The sequence below is a fragment of the Equus asinus genome, chromosome 13, assembly GCF_041296235.1.
Source record: "Equus asinus isolate D_3611 breed Donkey chromosome 13, EquAss-T2T_v2, whole genome shotgun sequence".
NCBI classification, from domain to species: Eukaryota; Metazoa; Chordata; class Mammalia; order Perissodactyla; family Equidae; genus Equus; species Equus asinus.
In genome coordinates, this window is record NC_091802.1 from 57,507,954 (window position 1) to 57,532,126 (window position 24,173).

Here is a 24,173-nt window from a genome sequence, read left to right on the forward strand (position 1 = left end):
ACTACCCCCAGGGCAAGTGGCAGCGTTTGGCATTCTGGAGGTTGGCAACGAGATAAATGTGGTACAATGAAATCTTCCTTTTAATGCCCTAGAACGGGGCTGTCACAGGAGGAACACAAGAGAGACACTGGTCCTGCAGGGCCTGGCTCTCCGCCTGGACTGGACTGGCTCCCCTCAGGGACCGGATGTCTCCGCTTTCTGGGTACACAGCTCTCACTGACCTGCTAGCAGGACCCGCTTTGCTCCTGGAGAGTGGCAGAGGTCAGCCCAGAGCCTCATGGTGATATTTCTGCTCCATTTTCCCCCTCTATTATCACATTTTGGATCCATACACCTGTGAATGGGAGGGGGGAAGAAATCTCTTTAATCAGCAGAACGTGGGGGTCAGCCCGCACAGCCAGGTCCCCTGCCCACTGCACTCCTGCCACTCCCCAGCGATGCCTCTAACTTCCCACGTCCATGGCAGCTCTTCTTTGCAAGGGTTTGGACTTGCCCTTGGTTTCCAAAGCCCTCTTAGGTCCGCTCCCTTTATTGCCATCATTCCTATCACAGCCACCTCCGCTAAAAGGGAGCCTGCAAAGACTGCTGGTGTGGATAACAGTGCTCGAATCATGAGGACTCTTCTCTAGAAGCGGTTATATCAGCAGAACTTATTGCAGCATAAGCGCAAATACTCCTATGATTCTCCATGGCGGGGTTCTCACTGTGGCGTGGTTGACATTTGGGGCCAATAGTTCTGTGTCGTGGGAGACTGCCCTGTGCATCATGGGATGTTAGCAGCATCTCTGGTCCCCGCTCACATCATGTCAGTGGCACCCCCTCAGTCATGACAACCAATCATGTGCTCAGATATTGCCAAATGGCCCCTGGGAGGAAAATTACGCCTGGTTGAGAACTGTTGATCTAGACTAGCGTTTCCCAAGACGTGAAACCCGAGTTTGATGGGATACCGAAAGGCATTTTCTGAAAAATGGAGTTCTAAGATGAGTGAACCCTGGCAACCACAGATCTTTTTACTGTCTCCATAGTTTTGCCTTTTCCAGAATGTCATAGAGTTGGAATCATATAATATGTAGCTTTCTCAGATTGGCTTCTCTTACTTTGTAATATGCATTTAAGTTTCCTCCATGCACTTTCTTGGCTTGAGACCTCATTTCTTTCAGCCCTGAATAATATTCCGTTGTCTGGATGGACCATGGTTTCCTCATCCACTCTCCTACTGAAGGTCATCTTCGGTGCTTCCAAGTTTTGGCAATTATGAATAAAGTAGTTACAAACATCTGTGTGCAGGTTTTTGTGTGGACATAAGTTTTCAGTTCCTTTGGTAAATACCAAAGAGCAGGATTGCTAGATTGTACAGAACAAATATGTTTAGTTTTGTAAGAAACCGCAAACTGTGTTCCAAAGTGGCTGTCCCATTTTTGCATTCCCCCCAGCAAGGAAAGAGAGCTCCCGCTGCTCCCCATCCTCGCAGTGTTTGACGTTGTCAGTGTTTTGGATTTGGGCCATTTTCATAGGTGTGCAGTGGTATCTCAGTTGTTTTCCCATTTCTCTGATGACATATGACGTGGAGCATCTTTTCGTATGCTTATAGCCATCTCTAGAGCTTCTTCGACGAGGTGTCTGTGAAGATCTTTGGCCCATTTTTCAATTGGGTTGTTTCCTTATCATTGAGTTTGAGTCCTTCCTGTATTGTGGCTAACAGGGCTTTGTCAGGTGTATCTTTTGCAAATATTTTCCCCCAGTCCATGGCTTATCTTCTCATTCTCTTGACATCGCCTTTCACAGAGCGGAAGTTTCTAATTTCAATGAAGTCCAGCTTATCAATTATTTCTTTCACAGGTCATGCCTTTGGTGTGATGGTATAAACTTTTTATTCCGACATAATTTTATATTTATGGAACAGCGCACAGATAGCGCAGAGAGCTCCTGTTTACCTGAGATTCTCAACTGGGAGCCCCCAGGGGACATCTGGTCGAGTAAGGAGATGCTGTTGGACGTCACATCTGGGGATGGGGGTGCTTCTGGCATCTAGTGTGTAGAGGCCAAGGACGCTGCTAGAAACCCTGCGATGCACAGGACAGCCCCGTAACAGAGAATTATCTAGTTCAAAACGTCAGTGGTGCCGAGGGGAAGCCCAGCCACACGCTCTTCATCAGCGTCCTCGATGTTAACACCTTAAAACAACCACGGCTCGTTTACCAAAACTAGGAAATGAACGTTGGTACAATACCATTATCCGTTGGCTTCTTTTAAACCCTCTTTACAAATTTTTAAGCGTACCCACACTACTGTTAACTCTAAGCGCCATGTTGTGCAGCGGATCTCTAGAGCTTTTCCATTTCGCACAACTGAAACTGTACACATTGAACAACAACTCCCCATTTTCCCTCCGCTCGGCCCCTGGCAACCTCCGTTCTACTCTCTGCTTCCACGAGTTTGACTCCGTTAGCCACTGCACGTGAGCGGACTCATACGGTATCTGTTCTTCTGAAACTGGCTTATTGCACTCCATGTAACGTCCTCAAGGTTCACTCATGTTGTAGCAGGTATCAGAATGTTTTTCCTTCTCAAGGCTGAGGAAATAATATTCCGTGGTGTGGATGGTCTGCATGGTCTTTATCAGTCATCTGTTGATGGACATGTAGGCTGTTTCCACACCTTGCTGCTGTGAATAATGTTGCAATGAACACAGGATGCAAATATCTCTTCAAGATCTTGATTTCAATTCTTTTGGATAAATTCCCATAAGTAGGATTGCTGTAAGTTTTATTTTTAACTTTTTGAGGAAATGTCATACTGTTTTCCCCAGCAGCGGCACCATTTCACTTCCCCGCCAACAGTGCCCAGGTTCCAATTTCTCCACATCCTCCACAACACCTGTTATATATATATTTTTTATAATGGCCATTGTAACAGGGTCTAATGAGGTGGTATCTCGTTGTGGTTTTGATTTGCATTTCCCCGATGATTAGTGATGTTGAGAATCTTTTTATGTACCTGTTGGCCATTTGGATGTCTTCTTTGGAAAAATATCTCTTCAAGTCCTTTGCCCGTTTTTCAATTGGGTTGTTTTTATTTTAAAGATTGGCACCTGAGCTAACACCTGTTGCCAATCTTTTATTTTCCCTTCTTCTCCCCAAGCCCCCCAGTACATAGTTACATATTTCAGTTGTGGGTCCTTCTAGTTGTGGCATGTGGGACGCCGCCTCAACGTGGCCTGATGAGCCATGCCATGTCCATGCCCAGGATGTGAACCAGCGAAATTCTGGGCTGCCAAAGTGGAGCTCCGAACTTAACCCCTCAGCCACGGGGCAGCCCCTGGGTTGTTTGTTTCTTGCTGTCGGGTTGTAGGAGCGCCTTATCTATTACAGATATTAGCTCCTATCAGATATGCGGGTTGCAGATATCTTCTCCCACCCGTAGGCTGCCCTCTCTCTCTGTTGATTATTTCAGTTGCCTTTTCAACACTTTTGTTTTATTTCTGTCCACCCCACACTCCTGCTCTCCACTGAATCCCGGTGACCTGAAACAAAATGCAAGTGCACGAAGGAGGCTTCCTATGTGGGGCGAACCATTTTATAAAACAAAATCCTTCCATCACATGGGTCACCTTTGCATCATCGATTTGTTCGGTAAACATCACGTTAGACCAGGCTTTACAAAATCAGAAGCCAGGTGAATTTGCCATGAAAACATTAACAAATCTGCATTTGGGCACCGAGACATCTGGGTGGCATGGCACAGAGCGGAGGACCTTTTTGGGGACACCATGTCCCCTCTCTTGAGGATGGGACATCACCTAGACCTGGCACCCACAGGAGCTGTTTGCATCTGTAGGGGAGGAAGACATTTCCTCTACCCACTCTGCGTCCCTCTGGCCAGACAACGAATTAAATTCACATGAGACAGAATAACGGGAGAAAATTAAACAAAGCTTTATAACATGTGTACATGGGAGAGGCCCAGAAAAACTGAGTAACTCGCCAAAATGGTGGAGGTTCTCATCTTAAATACCAGCCTCAGCTAAAGACAAAGGAGGATGTTGGGGGAGGTTACCAGAAAAGTACAGTAAACAAGAGTCAGGTTATTATGGTCATCACCCTTTCTTCCTGGTACAGAGAGGGAGACACCTTTACAGATGGAGATTTCCCTTACAAATGTAAATATCTCTTAATAAAGGGTAACTTCTACTTTTCAGGCTTTCTCTCATGTCTGCAGTTTTTAAAAGTAACCAGCCCAGGGGCCGGCCTGGTGGTGCAGCGGTTAAGTTCCACGATCCGCTTCTCAGCAGCCCCGGGTTTGCCAGTTTGGATCCCGGGTACGGACATGGCACTGCTTGGCAAAAGCCATGCTGTGGTAGGCGTCCCACATATAGAGTAGGGGAAGATGGGCACGGATGTTAGCTCAGGGCCAGTCTTCCTCAGCAAAAAGAGGAGGATTAGCAGCAGATATTAGCTCGGGGTTAATCTTCCTCAAAATAAATAGATAAATAAAAGTAACAGCCCAAAATAATCCTCGTGCCAAAGAGGCATATCTTGGGGTGGCCAGTTCCAGTCTTCCACACATCCATTGCGAGGCAGATGCAAGGGACCATCCCCTAGTCATCAGCCGCTCACTCAATCCAACGAGTGTCCCCCAGGCCTGGGCTCTGAGGGGTCACAGGGGGACCCTGGCAGGGTTGGGTCTCTGTTGCACCCAGCGCAACAGAGTGGGCTCCCAGGACTCCCCACCCCGCCCGATTGAAGAGAGGTTTGCAGAGAAACCACCAATTGCTTCCATCGTTTTCGCTGGCTCTTCCTGGTTCCAGGTGCCACTGCAGACCCCGGAGAAGCAAAGCCCAGCCCTACTCCTAGGGAGCTGACACCAGGTGGGCCAGAAAGAAGAAAAGCTCATTCATTTAACAGGGCGGCATCATCACCCCACAGAAAAACTGCCGTGGACCAGTGGTCTCAACTTGAACATGCACACAGTCCCCTGGGGCTCGTTAAAGGGGCCAGCCTCAAAGTCTGCAATTCCAGCATGCCCTGAGGTGCCAGTGCTGCTGGTTGCGAGCTGCACTTTGAGAAGCCAGGGAAAGCCAACGACCAGCAGAGGGAGAGGACTCAGTGGGCCTCGGTGATCTTGAGATGCTGGAGGAAGAAGAGGCTGCCCTGAGCCTTGAAGGATGGATAGGATGGAGGTTGCACTGGTTGCTGGGGCAAACTTCCATTTTCCTCGAAGCAGAGGCCTGACTTCATTGACCCAGAGGTGAGAACCAAAGGAAGGACGGATGGGCAAGCTCATCCTCACTTCATTCAGCCAGAATCACCAGAAACACTCAAGAGTCTGGCAGCGAAGCAGCAGGAAGGCGGTGGCTATTAGGGACTTTGTGGGGGCGGGGGAGGGCTTTTTCAGCCAGGAAAGTTCCTGACAGCTGGAAGGTGCACATCCAGCAGTGTGCATGGAGACCTGCCGGATACCTTTGCCTTCGGGCAACCAGTGAGCCCACGTGCCACCCAAGGGCAAAGTTTGTGCTTTTAGAAATTTCCTTCCATGGGAGCGATTAGCCAACCAGACCTGTTGTCCTTTTGCAAGCAGCAAATTACCCAGGAAAATGTAATTACTCATTCTCTTTGTTATTAGCGCACAGCTAAGAAGATTGAAGCAATCTCCCCTTTCATGGTATTTCAAAGCTTACTCACTCGATGCGTCCTGATATTAAACACAATGAGACTTTTTTGAATTCAATTAAGCATTTGCCTACTGTGACTCTTTATTCATTGCAAATTGTCTCAGTAAATAATCTTCATCAAAAGTCAGAACCAATCCCCATTAGTTGTTTAGATTAATTAATGGGTCCCCCTGGAGGCACCCAAATGAATTCAATTTAAACATCAACAACTTGGCCATGGAGTTTCCCAGGTTGGCATTAAGACAATATTAAACCTGCAATAAGTCACATTTAAAATGTTAATTCAGAGAAGCTCTCCATTTAGAGCATTTAATTAAATCCTTAAATAAACTGCATGGGCTCCGTACCAGATGGTTCTGCATTTTCATTGCCGTGCCGAGCCGGGCGGTGAAGATAACCAGGATATATAGAGTAATAAAATCTAATCTCGTTTCCAGCGGGGAGATTCAGTGTATGTACACAACCCGGGCTCAAATTGTAAGTTAATTACATTAACCCGGGTGTACTCCGGGATCTGAGCAGCCAGAGATGAAATTAGTCTTTTTCCTATCATAAGATTCTTTTCAACTTCACTATATTAATTTTTAGCCAAATACTAACTCATAAGGAAAATTGAAGTTAATGTAACCAAAGATAAAGTAATGCAGCCTTAATATTCTGAAGGGATTACGGGGACCCGGGGAAATACACTTCGCAAATGTCATCGACTTGGAATGGATTTATGGAGGGGGAAGGAGAAATGAAGATACTGAGAAGGCTGTTGTCTCCGCCCATTTCCTCCTCCCGACGTGGGTTAATAAAGGACCTAATTGAGAAAATTCAGTCCTTGGAGTGAAACAGTCTCACAAGGGTGGTAGAGAGTGTCTGTGGGGGACGGGACACACGGCCCTGGGAGAACGCGCTCCTTCGTCTCAGACGTGGCGATGGTCCCAGGGTCCTCCGGCCGCGGGATTGCCTCTGCCCGCCCTGCGCGGCCCGTAAAGCTCCCAGCTCAGCCTCTCCTCTCTCTGTCCTGAGAGCATCAGTCCTCCACCAGGAGGGACAAGGTGCATCTCTCTTCCCAGCCTCCGTCTCTGAATGCCCAGAGGGACCCCATTTGCCAGCCCGGACCCCCTCAGCAGCCCCCCGAGTCATCACGGCGATCTTTGGTCATTGGCGACTGAAAATCTTCAGCAAAACTACTCTTGAAGGAGATTCCCCCCAAAGGCCATCAATTCTCGAACCCCTGAGAACAGTTCTCTGAGTCATCCATGCAGCCGCGTGAGCCTGGCATTCTCGAGCAGCTACATCGCAGGACACTCTGCCCCCTTCGGGAATGGGGAAACAAGGAAAACCCAAAACCTTTAAAATTTGTCTCAAAAGTACAACTTTCTGCTCCTACAATTCCAAGCAAAGCAACAGGAAATGTATTGAATTTCCAATAGCTTCATCTAGGAAATGACTCTCTGGTCCCTGATGGGCTATGAAAACCCTACGCTCACCTCCACTTGACCTTCTTTGATTTGGGCTACTGAACTTCCATTTAGCCTCTTTTTTCATCCTGACCTTGACTGTCAGACTTGTCACTGAAGGATCTCATACTCAGGTGGCTAATAGATTTCATCTGAACGCCAACTGTAATCAATGGTGGCTGTTCAGAGTGCTGGGTAAAGAAGGATTCTGAGGGGCTGGCCCAGCGGTGTAGCAGTTAAGTTCATGTGCTCTGCTTTGGCGGCCTGGGGTTCGTGGGCTCAGATCCTGGGTGTGGACCTACACACGGCTCATCAAGCCATGCTGAGGAGGCACACCACATACAAAATAGAGGAAGATTGGTGGAGATGTTAGCACAGGGCCAATCTTCCTCACCAAAAAAAAAGGAAGCCTGAATCTAATCTCCAAGAGGAAAAGAACACTGTGTACTATTAGCAATATCTGTCATGTATGTGGGTGTGTCTCTGTGTGTTTACACTGTGAATACTTTCCAGTGTTTTAAAATATCATTAGAGCATTTTAATGGCTATGCCATAATTTATTTTGGTTGCATTTATTTTTGTTTGTTTGTTTTTTCTCTTTGCTACTAAGGTAAACAGCACATCTTTGTCTCAGTGCCTCACCCTTTGCTCAGACTCCTAGATGGGTAATTACTAGATCAAAGATAACAAAAAAGAACAAATTGTTGAAAAGCTGAGCTCTTTGTCATGACTAGCATAATAACTTAAACTGATACTCCGAATTATTCGAATTAAGAGATCACACAGGGAGAGCAAGATTTAAAGAAATAAGCAGGTGGTTATCACGTGTTCTAATAATCCTTACTTTCCATGATTCCAAGTCATAGAATTAAAGCCTTTAGAGCTGGAAAGAAAACAGCAGGTCAAGTCCTCCAGCCTCTTTGGATGGAGGAAAATGCAGCCCAGAGAAGCTAAGTGGCTCAACAAAGCCACACAGCCGGGCCGTGGCAGGCTGGTCCTGCTCCTGTGGTCTTGCCACCACAGCTTGCTTCCAAGCACGCCTGTTTGCACACACTCACCTTCCTGAGGTTCTGCTCCCCGCCCCTCAGAATCCAAAGCACGTGCTTCTCCCTGTGCCTCTGCCTGTTCTGACGCCCAGGCGGGTGTTCTTTCCTCGCCTCTGGCGCACAGTGGATGCAATTGCCCCCAGATTTCTCTTGCTCTGCTCCTCTGCCCAGTGCCACACGGCAAAAGTGGGGAGAAGGGAATGCTGGTCACGCTGTGTCTCTGCGTCAGCCGTGGGGGCTGCTCCAGCTGTTAAGGCAGAACAACCAAACAGTTTGGCTCGCGTTTGGTTCAGATTGCTTTTGCAGACAGCACCATCTCCCCAGTCCCCACCACAGGGGCTTCTGTGGGAGGAAACTGCAGGCACTTTGCAGCAGCAATCTTACTCTGACCGAAGCTGCCCTAACTAAGATGCCCTCTCCTGCCGGAAACACTTTTCTGAGCGAGCCAGTTGTCCACTGGAGTGAAGGCAGCAAAGGGTCTGAGCAAAGCGGGGATGGACACGCAGGGTCAAGGCTGGGAGCAGAGCCTGTGCTTGGTGGGAAGGACGGGGAGGACGGGACGGCCGGAGGGGGAGACGCAGGATCCACATCCAGCTATCGTCTCCTGTGTCGTCGGGGGGACTCTTCCTGATGGAGCTCAGCGTGGAGACTGTTCTTGTGCCCCCAAATCCAGGGTGGCTATGAAAATGCCGTGGTTGCAGGGCAGGGCAGCTGCTAGAAGGAGAGCACACACGGAGAGGAGAGGTGCCGTGCTAGCGGCTCAGCGGAGGCAGGTCTTCCGTGCCGTGCCCCAACTGCCCCATGAGGAGCCAGCCCCTGTCATTCGAGCCTTGTGCTGGTCTGTGTGGTGGGAAATCATGCAGCCAAGAGCCAAAGCTGCAAAATTACTGATGAAGACACTGGAAGTTGGTATGTTGAGCAGTTGGAGATGAAGAGTTTGAGCATCCTTACCATCTACGCTCCCATGCAGGAATGGTACTCCATTCCAGGCAAAGGGAACCCAGCACAGCTTGGACCCCAGAAAGGGACCAGCAAATGGGACGACCCCAGCTGTTTCAGGACAAACCCAGACACCGTTCCCCTGACCCCACTGGGCTGAGGTCTCACCTGGTGCCTGGTGGGCAAGGACGGGAGTTACGAGTAGAGCCGCCCTGTCTATTGTTGGTAGTTTGGGGTGCGCTGACCTTTCCCCGAAATGAACAGCCTGGCACCCCATGTCCAGCCCTCTGCTGTCGCAGCGTTTATTTCTGAAGCAGCTCCCTTGGGTGGCCCTGTCCCGGCTCTGTCTCTGATTAAAGATGGCAATTGTTGCCCTGTCACCTCTTTTCCTCTAGTGATTCTCATTCCTTCCAAGAAGATGCTCGCCCTCTGCAGCCCGTACCTCGGTCTGTAGCTGGAGAAGGTGCAGAAGGACCTTGCTCTCTTCAGTTACATCAACAGCTCGGCCTGCAGCCCGCGCGGCGTCTGCACAGCCATCACGCTCTCGCGCAGCCAGCACGCGTGGGGCCGGGTACCTGCGCATCAGACCCCTCCCCAGGGGCCATGCAGGCAGCTGCACAGGGAGGGGCAGCCCCTGGAATGTGCAGCGACCTCAGGCCCCGAGCAGCCGTGGGGACGGTGAGGCCGTGATGATCCTATGCCTCCTCTCTGGGGTGGTCCCGTGGATTCAGGCTCACCGTCTGATGAAGCAGCTGGATGTAGATCAGCTGGGACAACAGAGAGCAAAGACATGGGAGTTTTTGTTTTTGTTTTGTTTTGAGGTTTTGTTTTTGAAATACAGAAATGGCATGAGACTCAGAACTTTTTTCTCATCCTCTTTCTCCAAAGAGAACAAACAGTAAAAGTGTCCATCGTGTGGCCAGTTCAGGCCCGAGCTCGACAGATCATTGATATTTCTTTGCATGTGGTCCTCACAGGCTGCCCCTCCGCAGGCCGTGTCCGCAGGTCCAGGTGGCGGGGGGAGGCGGGGAGGGCGGTCAGAGAAGCGCTCCATCCCTCGGCACTGCCCTGACTGCCACTCTGTGAGCTGGGGGGCGCTTGCAGCCCTCAGACCCGGCCTCATGGTGACAGGAGATGGAGGGACAGCAGAGCAGTTGGTAGAAACTGTGAAACAGAACGCTCCATAGTTTTGCGGAGTTAGCCCGGATTTAGGCTGCCCCAGGCAGCGGGGCAGTGATCTCCTCTGGGGGCGAAACAGGCAACAGGGGCACTGTGCAGACAGCTCTGGGAAGCCCCGGGCTGCTGGAAGCTTCCTGGCAGGGTTTTGTGCTGGGATAACTTTTGCTTTGGAGCAGAGTAGGGCGGGTCTGCCTCTCAGACCACACCTGCTGGGAGTGACCAGGGTCGCCAGCCCTGTGTTCTACCTGAATCTCATGCCCGGCAATACCACGGGTCTCATTCCCGGCACAGTGATCCTTTCGGCAGCAGGGCCACCGCGCGTCACGGTGTGCCATCCGGGGAGGCTCTGAGGCCCTCCCTGGCTGTCTCTTCCCTGTATCCCTGAGCCGCAGGGAGGCTGCTCCGGCCCTCAGGGCGGCCGCTGTAATTAGGATCCCCAACCTGAAGCCGCCTCACAGAGCCGAGCCAGTCAACAAGTGTTAATTAAGTGCCTGTGGGATCCCTCCTGGTGATGGGGCCTCAGGCACGGGGCGAGTTTACCATCTGGAGTCACAATTCCAGCTCCGAGACCCATCGCCAGAGCCATAGGGAGGCCTCGCTTCGCTGCTGTGGCCCTCGCTCCTGGCAGAGGTGCTCGGGTCAGCACATCAGGTCAGGGGGGCGAGTCTTGTCCTCAGAGGCATTAGCACCCCAGGGGCTGCAGAGGCTGTGCCCGCCTGGGACAGGTTGCAATGAGGCAGATCTCCAAAATCGGGGAGCCCGCAGGGACCTATGAGCACCCTTGAGGGCAGCTGTTGCCAAAGGTGCACTTCCAGGAGGGGGGTGCCAGGGAGGTGGACACCCAGAACAGAGCAGGGGCTGGAGCCGGGCGGGGCCGTGAGCTGGCGTTCATTGTCCCTCGGTGGCCTCCTGCAGCAGCACCTTTGCTGGTCGGGATGGTCAGGGGCGGACTGGCCCCAGGATGTTTTAAAGGGACACGTCCCGACACTGCTTTCCCTCTCGGCCTGCACCTGCTGGGGGCAGACTTCCCTCCTTTTCTCCCTGGCAGGGGGCACCCACACAGCCCACCAAGCAAGGGCCAGATTCCTTTATTAGAGAGAGGGTCTCGGAGAGCATGGCATGGACAGTCCCTGTCGCAAGGTTGATGCCACCAGCCTGGTCCCCAGAGGTAGACTGTGCTGGAATCCAGGACCTTGTCCCCAAGCATGCAGTAGTGCCAGTTAGAGACCCAGAGGTCTGGGTTTCTGCCAGCAAGGAAGACGAACACCTCAGGTCAGGCTGTGCTTGATCTTGGCTTTTTAATCAGAATTGCGTTTCACTAAAATAAAAGAGATGCTGAGTAAACAGTAATCTCCCACAGTCACTTATCGAGAGTGAGCACAAGCTAAGATTTTGGGAATGTCCCTCCTAGGCCCAGGCTGGTGCTGCCTTGCTCTCTTATCAGTGTTTTTCTCGGCTTAGCTCAGACCTGGAGGCGAGAAAAATGATCACGAGCTTTTGAATCAGATGAAGCCTGAGTTCTGGCCTGGGCTCCGTCCCACTTTTTCAGAGGGGATTAAGTGAAATGATATGTATGAAGCTCCTAGCACATGACGGGAGCTTGTGTTAATCAGAAGCATTTGGTTGTAAGTGACCAAAATCCCAAACTCAACTAGGGAAAGTTAAAATTCTTTGGCTCCAATAATGTCAGGCATGGCTGGATCCTGGTGCTCAAGCAATATGGTCAGGACCAGGTGTCTCTCTCTCTGATCTCCTCTGTGCTAGCTTCTTTCCCGTGGTGGACCCTGGCAGCTACAGGTCTTCACCTCACTAGCTTTAAGACCATCTATTCTTCCCCAAAACCAACTGCTCTTTCCCAACAGGTCTCTGGGGAGACCTGCCCCAGTCATGGAACATGCCTGACCTAGGGGCCTGAGTGGGGGCTGGCGGTTGGTGAGGGAATAGCAGACACTTTCTGGACCCACAAGCTCTTGGCCCACCTCTGAGACCAGGCACAGCTGTGGGCAGGTCCCACTGCCCTCCTCTGTCCTGCCTCAGGGCTTTTCCCAAAGCTAAGGGCAGGGCGACTGGGGGAGTTGCCAACCCCAGGGGCCATCCTCTGCCAGTTGGGGATGAGAGTGTGCCTGCAGAGGGACAACCTGTAGCACATGCCCAGGGAGAGGATGGGGACTGCAGAGGGAGGCCGGGAGGCCTGGAGGCCTGGGGCACAGGTGTCCCAGGCCCTCACTTGTTAGTCCCTGTCTCGGTGTCACCGGCTATCTTGGGATGAGTGGCCCCGTCTCATCTTCCTCTGGCCTCCGCAGTTCCAGACCAGACCACTCTGGCCCTGCAGGCGGCAGCTTGGACGGCGGGGGCATCCACCGCCTTTGCTGCCAGGTCTCTCTTCCCAGGAATCATGAGAGTGAACACAGCCAGAGACTCCAGTCCACAAACACCGAAAACGAACGGGAGCCCCAGGTGGCCTGTCCCCATGGTGGGGTGTCAATCACCAGGTGATTGGGTTACTATAGCCGTTTGGAGCGGTCAGCGGAGATGTGACAGGGCTGGATTGAATAGGGGAGGGGACAGTGGGAGGTGGCCGGGACACAGAAACGGCTCTACCTCCTGAACTCCTCCTGCTCCCTCCCTTCTCGGTGCTGGGCGCTGACTCCTGCTTAGTCCTGTTAAGTGAAGGGCTCCTTGAGATGAAATCGTTTTTCTCTTTGCATTAGTTTCCTGTGGCTGCTGTAACAAATTACCATAAACTTGGTGGCTTAAAACAACACGGCTCGATCCTCCCACGGTTCTGGAGGCCGGGAGGCCGAGATCAAGGTGTCGGCAGCACCACGCTCCCTCTGGAGGCTCGAGGAGGATCCTTCCTGCCTCTTCCAGCTTCTGGGGGCTCCGGACATCCCTTGGCTTATGGCTGTATCCCGCCAGCCTCTGCCTCTGTGGTCACGTGGCCTCTCCTCTCCGTGGCCGTTTCAACTCTCCCTCTGCATTGCCCTTGTAAGGACACTTGCAATGGTGTTTAGGGTCCATCCAGATGACCCAGGACAATCTCCTCATCTCAAGACCCTTAATTTAATGACGTCTGCAAAGACTCTTTTTCTTTGTTCTCTTTTTATTATGTGTTCTATTGAGGTCACGCTGGTTTAGAACATTATGATTCTTTTTCTGGATAAGCTCACATCACAGGCTCTGGGGGTGAGGATGTGGACACATCTTGGGGTGGGGACATTTTTCAACCTGCCACCCCGCTCCGGGCCCACTTCCCGGAACTGTTTGTAACTTCAAGGCTAAATTTTCAATCCATCTCTGTCCCCCATCTTCTTCGGGAATCTTGTTTTTAACCTTCCTGAAACTTTCAAATATAAGTTTAAATGTGACGGAATGTAAAGCCCGGGTAGAGGGCACGGCCCCTCCCAGTGTAGACACGATACAAAGCGGGGCTGATCCAGGCTCACCAAGCATCTATGGAGCACCTACGATGTGCCAGGCTCGCTCACTCCTCACAATGACCCTGTGGGGAAAGAATCGTGCCCCAGTTTTACCAACTCAGAAACTGAGGCCTGAGACCATAAGGCGGTCACAGGGCCAGTAAACGGCAGAGCGAGGACTGGGGTCCGAGTCCCTCAGCTTCCAGTGCAGGCTCTTGTTCTGGATCTGCTGGGTTTGTCTGAGGTCACTCACTATGCTGGACTCAGCTCGAAGCATTGCTCAGTCTCCTCCAGTCCAGACTGGACCTTCTGTCCAGCACCCGGCCACGTCCCTTCCTTCTCAAACTCCCTCCCATTGTTCCCCAGCATCAGGCTGGACTCTTCTCTGCCACACGAGGTCCCTGAGCAGCAGACACCTTCCTGTGTGGCACAGACACCCCCTGTCCTGAAGTCCCCTGCTGGCATGGGGCCCCTGTGCCCGGCTGGCTCAGCAGGAGGTAGCTTCACAGCCCTTGCCCGTGCCCCACTCGCTGCCTTGCAGAACTGGTGTGAAGGGTCCTCTCAGAGCCCCCAGCTCCCCACGACCCTGTCCCCATGTCACACGCAACAGCACAGTGCTAACCCTGCCCTTCCCCTCTCGAATCCAGACGTCACCTTCTAGGGCTGCCCGCGCCCACCGGGTCACCCTCCCTCCCCAGAAGGTGGGAGCTTCGCATTCTCCATCCTCTTCAGGGATCGTTAGCCCAGAGCAAGCTATGCGTCAGTTTTCTTTTATTCCTTCTGGTTCCGGCCCCACACAGGGACTTCAGGCGGCGGTAGGGAGGGCGAGTTCGTTCTCCGAGGCCCTCGCTTCCCTCCTTGCCCTTCCCTTCTGGCTGCCTCATGATTCTCGCAATGTGACGAGCTCCATGCAGTCCCAGGGCTGGAAAACAAGGCCAGCCTTGTGCTCCCGGGGGAGGGCGGGGTGGGCACGGAGGGGGCAGCCGAGCCACCACGCTTGCTCTCTTGGTCACTGGGCCCTACACTGAGCCTTTGAGATGTTTCTCTTATTCTTGTCATGTCCTTTTTCCAGAAGTCATGGGTGACATACTTTTTCTCCAGGATATTTTATGCTGTTAGCAGACCTATCGAATGGATAGGTTCCCCAGATCATTTTAAATTCTCCCCCTGGTACTTGTGCTGGAGACGATGGGCCCTAGACCCGCCTTTCGGAAATGTGGCCGAGCCTGGTCCCCAGCCTGGACGGTGCCAGCTTTCCGAGAAGTCTGAGGTCTGGCCCTGCTCCGAGCCTCCTCTTGGAGAGCGGGGGCTGACACAATCGCGCTCTGTGCCCTTCAGAACGGCGGCCCGCGGCCAGTCCAATCCCAGACTCCGCTCCGCGCAGGCAGCCTTGGCCCTGGGTTTCAGAACCCACGTGCCAAGTGAACTTTTTGTCCGATCCGTCACATGCTCCCTCTGTGCAGATTCCGTGGTAGTTCCAAGGAGCCCGTGGCAGGGCCCCCGCTCTTCCAGACCACCTCTATAAATAGCCAGCTTCAGGAATTAGCTAGGAATATGGGCTGTTTTCACAGGTTTGCGTCCTCGTTTTTCCAGTAACCTAGCTGAGTGCTTCTGGGCTGGGGCCACAGCCAGGGTGGGGGCAACCCCATGTCTGCCACAGGCAGAGCACCTGGAAGGGCTGGGGGAGCTCTTGCCCTGCCGTTTAGGAGGCGACCGTTTGGGGCCAGGGCTGCCAGCCTGCTTGGCTCATGGTTCCTGGACTATCTGGCTCTGTGGCCAGCACGTGACTGTGGTTATTAGGGACAAGGTGTGGTACCCAAGTCCAAACGTATCTTCCCCTGGGCCTGTCCCTGGCCGACACATCTGGTAAGCATCAAAATGAGACAGAGGACACCGTGGGACAGGAACCAAGAATGGGCCGTTGCAGGCATCCCTTGGGGGAAAACCCTTTCTCTCAAGTCTGAATTCTGCTCTTAGGTAAACCGTGTGCGTTCCTTCGAATCAACCAGTTACCAGGCAGCTGCAGGAGCAGGAGGAAAGCCGTGACTGACGGGTTTCGTTTCCTCGTCAGTGTGGGAAGGATGTCCCCAGGAGCCCCCTGGATTCAATTCAACAGGCTTAATGGAGCCCCGGTGCTCCAGAGAGGAATGTGCTGCTGGCGAGTAGGTACCCCGAGTGGGGACTTGGGGGCCTGTGGTGGGGAGTCTGGGGTGGAGAGGGGTCACGGAGGTCACGGCAGGGCTGGGCCTGCTCAGAGGAGAAGGATGTCTGATCTCTTGTGAGCGGAGAGCGAGCCGCCCAGAGAAGAAGCCTCGAGGGAAGTGAGACCGTGGCCTGCTGATGAGGATGGGAGGTTCCGACCAGCTCCAGAGAAGCGTGTGAGGGCCACATGAAGGATGATGAGGCCTCACCTTGGAGCCTGAGGCCAGGACTTGGTGAGAAAGGCCAGCCCGCCCCCATGCATCCCCTCCCCCGGACCCCGGGCCCTGGATTTCTCTTACTCTCCTCTCTGCCCTAGCTCTCATCTCCCAGCTCTTTATCCCTGCCTCAATCATTCATTCATTCATTCACGAAACATCTATTGAGTGTCTCCTATGATGCAAGGCTGCTGAAGCTCTCCCACTCTCTTTCAGACTGAACACAGACCCCAATTTGCCCTCTCCCGGAGGTGTGGACCCTGGCTTCCCTCCCCTAGTGTGGACCCTGGCTTCCTCCCCCAGTGTGGACCTTGGCTTCCCTCCCAGGCACCACTCACCTTTGCCCTTTTGATGTTCCACTTATAGCTGTTCTGGGGAGACACCCTCTTGGTCTGGTCCAGTCCCGCAGGAGCACCCTGAACACAGACCCCAAGAAGTGCAGGCCTGGCAGACGGGACCCCAGTGTGGGCAGCACATATGAAACCACCAACAGGAGAGTTGTCTTCCCCATCCGTCCCACGGGGGCCAGAGGAACGAATGGATTTGGGGTGATTTGGGTCCTTTAACAGAGGAGCAAGCAGCGTGAATGGGGAAGAAGAAATAAATTCAGACGCAGACAGCTGGAGGCAGCGTTAGCCAAATTTTCACCCTACAGAAAGGTGAGGGGTGAGAAGGCCTTCCTCCCTTGTTGGTGACTGTCCCCATTTCTCCAGTGACAGACTGCACGGCCTCAGCCGGGCTCTCAGGAGGAGCTCCCTCTCCTGGCCTGAGGCCCTGCAGGGGGCGGATTTGTGACCACTGTCGATTGAGTGTTGAAATCATGCAAACCAGGGCCGGCTCCCCAGGCTTCACCCCTTTGCCTTTGCACCCCAGCATCCACGAGGAGATTTGCGAATTCCAGCGCATTAGCCGCCGAAGCAGGTAGACAGTGGCTTACAGCGTCTCCTTGGAGTCCAACAGACCAGCTGTGTGACTTCAGTGGAGTTTCTGAATTGAGGCCTTAGCCCCTCACCTGATGAATGATGACAGAGCTGACCACCTCACGGCTGCTGAGGGACTAAATGGGATAAAACATGGAAATTGCTCAGCACACGCTGGGCATGTACAGTATCCAACAGGTGAACTTTGAGTCTTAGTGTAATCGCTCTCGCGGGGGCATGACAATCGAGCACCCACATGAGAGGTGGGGCGGGGCAGAGGCCGCCAGCCCAGAGGACACCTCGGGGGTCCCTAACATCACAGGTGACCTGCAGAGGGTGACAGAGAGCAGGTGTGCGTCAACGCCCCAGGGGCACCCGTACCCTGGCCAGGCCGGATGTGGGGTGTTGCCCGCTTCTATGGATGACATTCCTGACATCTTCAGCACATCCCCGAGGAAGGGGCCCCTTGACACACGGGCAGCCCTCACCTCTGGTCACCTCTCCCGCCTTTGACTAATGGCTGACCTGACATCCTTCAGAGAGTGACCTTGTTGCAGCTGGTAATTCAAATATCTTTCAGTGTCAGAAATAATAAGCGCCACACGAGATGAACAAGCAGAGCTGGGGTTGAGCGCAGATTAATGGGGTTTTAATATCCCTAATTTAATCACTCCTTTCTGTCGCACTGTGGGCAACATGATGTAGCAGCTAATTATTTTTTTTAACCGTGATGGGGATCTTTCCTAATCAATTTTATATTTAACATGAATGAAGGGAGGGCAGTGATTAACGAGAGAATAAATCTCACCAAACAGGCACGAGCCCACGGTCGGTTCCAAAGACGGCGGGATGATTTCTTTTCTTCTCATGTAGCAAATTCTTCAGGGAGGGGATGGGGCACAATTTTAAGTTTCCTTCATTCTGGAAAGTGGAAATATGTTAAAGTTTTAAAGAATGTGTTGGTTGGAAAGTAAAAGCGTGCCCGTGTCCATAAACTGAAACGACGTACAGCCAGGCGCCAGTGAGGACATTTCGGTCAACATACGAGGGTGGTCCCAGAAGATTAGTGCCATGTGGCCTAGGTGTGTAGTCGGCTATAGCATCTAGGCTTGTGTGAATACACTCTGTGATGTTCGCGCAACGATAAAATTGCCTAATGCTGCATTTCTCAGAAAGTGTCCCCATTGTTAAGTGGCACATAAGTGAAGCGACACTTCGTAGCTGCCCCCATAGGGAGTGTAACACAGAGTGGTGAAAGACACCGACGTTCCCGTGGGGAAGACACGTATGCTCCAACGCGGATGCTGCCCTTCACCGAGCGACCCTGGCCTCAGTTTCCTCGTCTTTTAAATGGGTGTATTATGTCCCTTCCTGAAACACTGTGAGGGCTCAGTGGCGAAGGCACGCAGTACAGTGGATGTGCCCAAATGTAACTTTAATTCCCACAACCCTGGGGGGAGTGTCTTAGGCTGGGGTCCCCAGGAGCAGGTGCTGAGAAGAGGACCCACGTACAAAGGGTTTGTTCAGAGAAGTTCCTGGGAAAGCAGAGTGTTGGAGCGGGCAGCGAGACCGGGAGGGGAGAAGGCCACACAAGGGGACAGTATCGGGCCAAGCCCACGTTTTGGAGATAATGGTTGTGCCCAAGAGTGGTCCCAACTCGGGGCTCAGGAGCTGAGAATGTGTAGCTCCTGCTTCACGAGGTGAGGGAGACAGAAATTCCCAGGCTCCTCTGATCCTCCTGCCAACCGACCCCAAGCAGTGGGAGGATGGTTCTCCCAGCGAGAGATGGGGAGCTGTCTATCGAGGGTGCACAAGATGGTGCAGGGACTCAGGGTGACACGGCGGAGGTGGACAGCCACGGCCTGGGAGGTTGGGCTCCAGGTCGCACGGGGTTTGTGAAGAGCACAGACCCCTGACCAGGGAAGGAGATGGCTGGGTCAGACGTGAACTTGCACTGGAGCAGCCGAGGGTCCCTGGAGGCCTGCGCCCTGAGCCACACGCCCATGGGGAAGCCGAGGGGCAATCGAGGGGCCCCCAGGCCAAAGGGGCCCTCACAAAGCATTTCTCACAACAGGCAGAGTTGGATGTTTGCCAGAGCTTTCACTGATGGATTGATCCGTTCATTCTTTATTTAGCGAACGCCCATGCTGGTCGGTGGCTGTGCTGGGCACAAGGTATGACAGTGCACAGGGATGGCAGCCCCCTGCTCTCTGGGAGCTCACACAGAGGAGGAGATGGCAACGATAACCACAGCTACACTCGGGCAGCGCGTCTTCGAGGGGGAGGGGGGAAGGAGAGCAGTGTCGAAGTGGGCGCCTGGAGGAGCTAACCAAGGAGGACAGAGCGAAGACCCAGAGGAGATGAGGGGTTGCTGCAGGATGTTTCGGAGAAGAGCATTCAAGGCAGTGGGAACAGCAAGTGCAGAGGCTCAGAGGCGGGAACCTGCCTGGCCCCGGGAGACAGGAGGAGCTGGGGTGGTCGTAGTGAGGGCGTGGAGGTGAGGGCTTGGTGAGTGGGCAGGTCCAGGCGAGGCCTTGGGCCACGGTGAGGACAGAGGCTCCCCTCCGAGTGGGCAGCCGATGGAGGGTGAGTGACGTGGGCTGATTTCGGTGTTGAAGCTCCTGCTGCCGTGTTGGAGAACAGTACGGGTGGGGCAGGGGCGGGGCAAGGAGACCTGCAGGAGGCTTCTGAGGGAATCCCGCTGGGAGATGACGGTGGCCACGCAAGGGTGTTGGAGGCAGGAAGGGCTGGACTCTGGGCGGGGCTGCAGGGGCCTTGGGCAGATTGGACGTGGGCGTGAGGGACAGAGCGGCGTCAGGGAGAAGCCCAGGTCTTTCGGCCGGAACAGGTGGAGGCTGGAGTTGCTGTTGGTGGAGACGGGACAGCCTCAGACGGAGCGGGTTGGAGTGTGGGCGTGGAATGGTGGCTTGGCAGGGGCCGGGATGTGTTAAGCCTGCCGCAGCCATCAGCCATCCGAGCGAAAACGTCAAGGACGCAGTTGGAGACGTGAGGCTGGAATTCAGGGCGAGGGAACAGGTTGGAGACAGACAGTTTGGGAGTTGTTCTGGTGGGTTTAATTCTGTGAAAAGGGGGCTGCAGTGTTGGAGCTGGGCCTGCCTTGGGCCTTGGGCCTGTCCTTCCCGTCTATGAAGCTGGAGCATGTCACGGGGGCACTCTGAGCTTGCTTTCTCAACAGGAGGGAAAGACGCCAGAGCAGGGTGAGGAGGGAAGAGGAGCCGTGTTGGAGAGATGAAAAATAAACCACGGGGCTGTCATCACCCGGGGGAGGGCCGTCGGAGCCTGTAGGCCACACGCCCTCTGCAGGTAGCAACAATGAACATTTGCAAGTGCTTAACGATTTTTTAAAAATATAATTCTCTCATGTACATTTAGCTTTCTAAACTCAATATCATCTCACTTTTCTCTTCCCCAACCTTCCAGATGGGAACTGAGTGACACGGCCAGCGGCTGAGCCTGGCGTGTCCCCACCCCACCCTCCTTCCTCTTGCCAGAATGCAGAACTGCGCAGAGGGCAGAGCCCCAAATTCTCGGCTCCTCTGCGCTTGGAGCTGATGGCGTGTTTCCCATTCGACCTTAGAAGTTTTCTGTAAACATCATCTTGTGTTTAATTTCCTTTGTTCGGGGAGGTCAACTGAAGGTCTCAAAATAATTCTATTAAAACTCGCGTCTCCCCAGTGAGTCGTTGAGGCCAAGTTACAAAACTTTGCAAGGGAGAAGTGGCCATTTGTCTGGAAAACCCTTGCTTCACCGCAAGGAAACCCAGAGGAAGAAAGTATACTGCAGAGAAACAGCGCTGTGATCCAGTGGATCCCTCCTGTTATTTCCTTGTTTGTGTCCTTTTTGCCCAAAGACGGTCCACACGAAAGCGGGGGCCCTGGTCCCCGCCTGTCCCCCTGGAAATGAGCTCTTCCCCTCTCACCCCCGGCCTGGCGCAGTGGGTTAACACCCAGGTGCCCCGAGAGCCCTCTCTCTCCGCCAAGATGGGGGCTCTGGTGCCTTCGGGGGGCAGGGCAGTGGCTCTGTTGGTTCCTTCCACGCGCTTGGGGATCTCCAAACGCGGAGGAGATTTGTCCCTGAGACTTTTCTCCTTTGGTTTTTAAGCCATTTCTGTTTCAAGTAAATTGAATCCATGTGTGTTTGGATTAATTGCTTAACTCCTAAAAATGTTGTTTTGTAAGAGCAATTTGAGGTCCAGAAAGCTTTTAAGTTGTTTTCCACGTGGCCCCAACAAGGGGATCTGAGCGAGCCCTCTTGGGCCAGCGCAGTGCTTAGAGCTGGGTCGGGCGCACGAGGACTCAGCAGCCTGGGGTGGTGTGTTCTTCACCCCAGACAAGGTGGGCTCACAAGCCCCACCCTGAAATGCAGGAAGCTTCCTGGGTCCCGCCGGGCTCCGGCTTCGGGGAACATGGATGCCCGCCGTGGTCTCGTGTGTAATTTGAGGTTTCCTCCTCCCCGGGTCTGTTTCTAGAACTCAGCTGCTTCTCTGGCGGTTTGAATCGCAGTGGAAGAGATTTCAGGGCCTTGAACGAGTGAACTTCTCACCCCAGGAGGTGCCGCTGCGGGAAGTCATGCCCTCTGCTCTAGAAATGGTTCTGATGTTCAAGGCCTCTCGACCGACGGGACGGCCCTCTATCATGGTGGGAGAGGAAGAACTTGTCTTCTTGAGTGGCCAGATCCATCAGGAGGTCAGGGGGTTAATGCACAGCCTAGAGCCTTTCTCTCTCTAACATCCCTGGGCCTCAGTTTCCCCATCTGTTAAACGGGAATAACCCCTGATCCCAGGATTGTTCTGAGAGCCAGTGTAAGAACCCTGATTACTGGTGCTGCCAGACCTCAAGCAAGCAGGTGTCTGCACCCTCCCAGTGTGCCTTGCTCAAGCAGATCCCCGCATCCAGGCACCATCTGCAGCCCCTCCTTCTGTCTGACCTCCTCGTTCATTCCATTCATCCATCATTCATCCAGCCCCACCTGGCCTCCAACACCTTCTCTGATGACTTCACTGGGACGGCTTTCCATTCTCCAGCTACTACTGTAACCTGCAAGATTGGCACCTAGGTATTTTCTATCAGCTTCATGCATGCACTGCTGTCTTTCCAGCGGAACTGGCCACCCATTCTCTTTAACACCCTCCCCTCACCACTCAAGAAAGGGCCAGGACAGTAGCATTTGCTCACTCAGTCCCCCTTGATTGATAAGCTGCCTGGGGGTAGATCACTGTGGGGTGTGACAGTGACATTGGCTTGCCCTAGGGTTCTGCATTCTGGCCCCAAGAAGGCAAATATTTGTGAATAATTTCTCCTAATGACTTGCACAAGTTCGCAGGCTTCACTGTTCATCATTATCTCAATTTGCTCCTCAGCAATTTGACCAGGACTTTGCTTTGAGCAAGGGAGATTTCCTGCAGGAGCCAACAGGCATAAAGCAAGAGCCTCTCCCTCTGCTTCTGTGCAACTGTATGTGAATAGTGTGACCATAAGGCTGTCTGCGTTGATGTCTGACATGCAGTTCTGACATAGACTACCTGTGCTCAGCCGGACTTCACAGGTCAAGGGCTCAGCCTTACAAGACTGCCCTCACTTCAGTCACCAGCTGCAGGCCTCAGGGGTCCCCATGCCACCCAGACTTCTGACCAACCCGCTACAAATTTGAGATTTATCCCCCTCAGTTTCAATAATTCATTAGAACAACGTGCAGAACTCGGGAAAGTGCTACACTTATGATCATGATTTTATTATGAAGGATAGAAATCAGAACCAGCCATAAGGGGAGACACATAGGATGTGGTCCGGGAGGGTCCCAAATGCAAAGCCTCTCTGTCCTCAGGATGCGTGGCATGTCAGTGTGACTGCCAGCCAGGAAGCTCACCCAAGCTTCGGATGTCTAGAGTTTCTGCTGGGGTCTCACGATGCAGGCACCAGTGAGCGCAGTCTCCCTCTAAACACACGGCTGCTCTTTCTGGCATGCCAGCCCTCACCGTGGCCCAGCTTGCTAGCATAGACTATCAGGAACCCCGTGAGTAACAAGGGCTCTCCTATCACTCAGGAAATTCCAAGGATTTAGAGGTGGCCTCGTGGGAAGGAAGCCCAGCCAAAATCTTTATTATATAATGATGCGCCTGTATATGCTGATGACATGCTCTTATCGCCCTGTCATTACACATCCTGACTCTTGCAAAGAGATGTCCCTGACCCAGCTGACTGAGGCAGTGTCCCAAGAACCATGCGGACACGATGATGGAAACCTTGCAGTGAGGCCACCTCAGTGGCCAAGCGCTGCATTCTGAAAGAAGTTAGAGCTCAAGTTCACGTGGCCATAACAAAAGGTTCTATTCCTGGTTCCTCCCGTTGTGTCATCCTCCGCTGCAGAGTTCAGAGGCTCTGGAACAAGACAGCTTGAACTTCACTCCGTGTTGGTAGACTAATGAGTCTTGTTTCAAGCCGGACCTCTCTCCACGATGAGATGGATTTTCAGATCGGTTCAGCATCCACTGTGCACCGGGCAGTGGGTACCCGCTGGGGGCAGACCTGCAGCCTCCTCCTCATGTGGAGGTGAGGCCGGGGCCACAGACCCAGAATGATGATTTCAGTTTAGTCTGGTAAGAGCTGTGCATGGACGCCCTGGAAACACAGGGCAGGGACCCCTGACCAGACCAGGAGGGTTGGGTCACTGCAGTGGATCCTAAAACGTAAGTGGGCTTGGCTGGATGAAGGTGGGCTGAGGCGACAGCAGGAATAAAGGCAGAGAGGAATGAAACAGCAAACATAGGCCATTTCAAAATATGGTAGCTTCAAGTCGGGGTCAAGGCACATCAGGAGACAAGTCAAGGCCAACTTGGATTGTCCTGTAAGATGAGATGGAGCCATCAATGGATGCACGGATAAACAAACTGTGGTATACACACACAACGCAATATTACTCAGCCTTAGAAAGGAATGAATCCTGACACACGCTACAACGTGGATGCGTCTCCGAAACATTCTGCTCAGTGAAAGAAGCCAGACGCAAAAAGCCGTACAGCATGATTCCATTTGTAGGAAATGTCCAGAATCGGCAAATCCATGGAAACAGAAAGCAGATTGGTGATTGCCTGGGGCTGGCAGGGAGGGA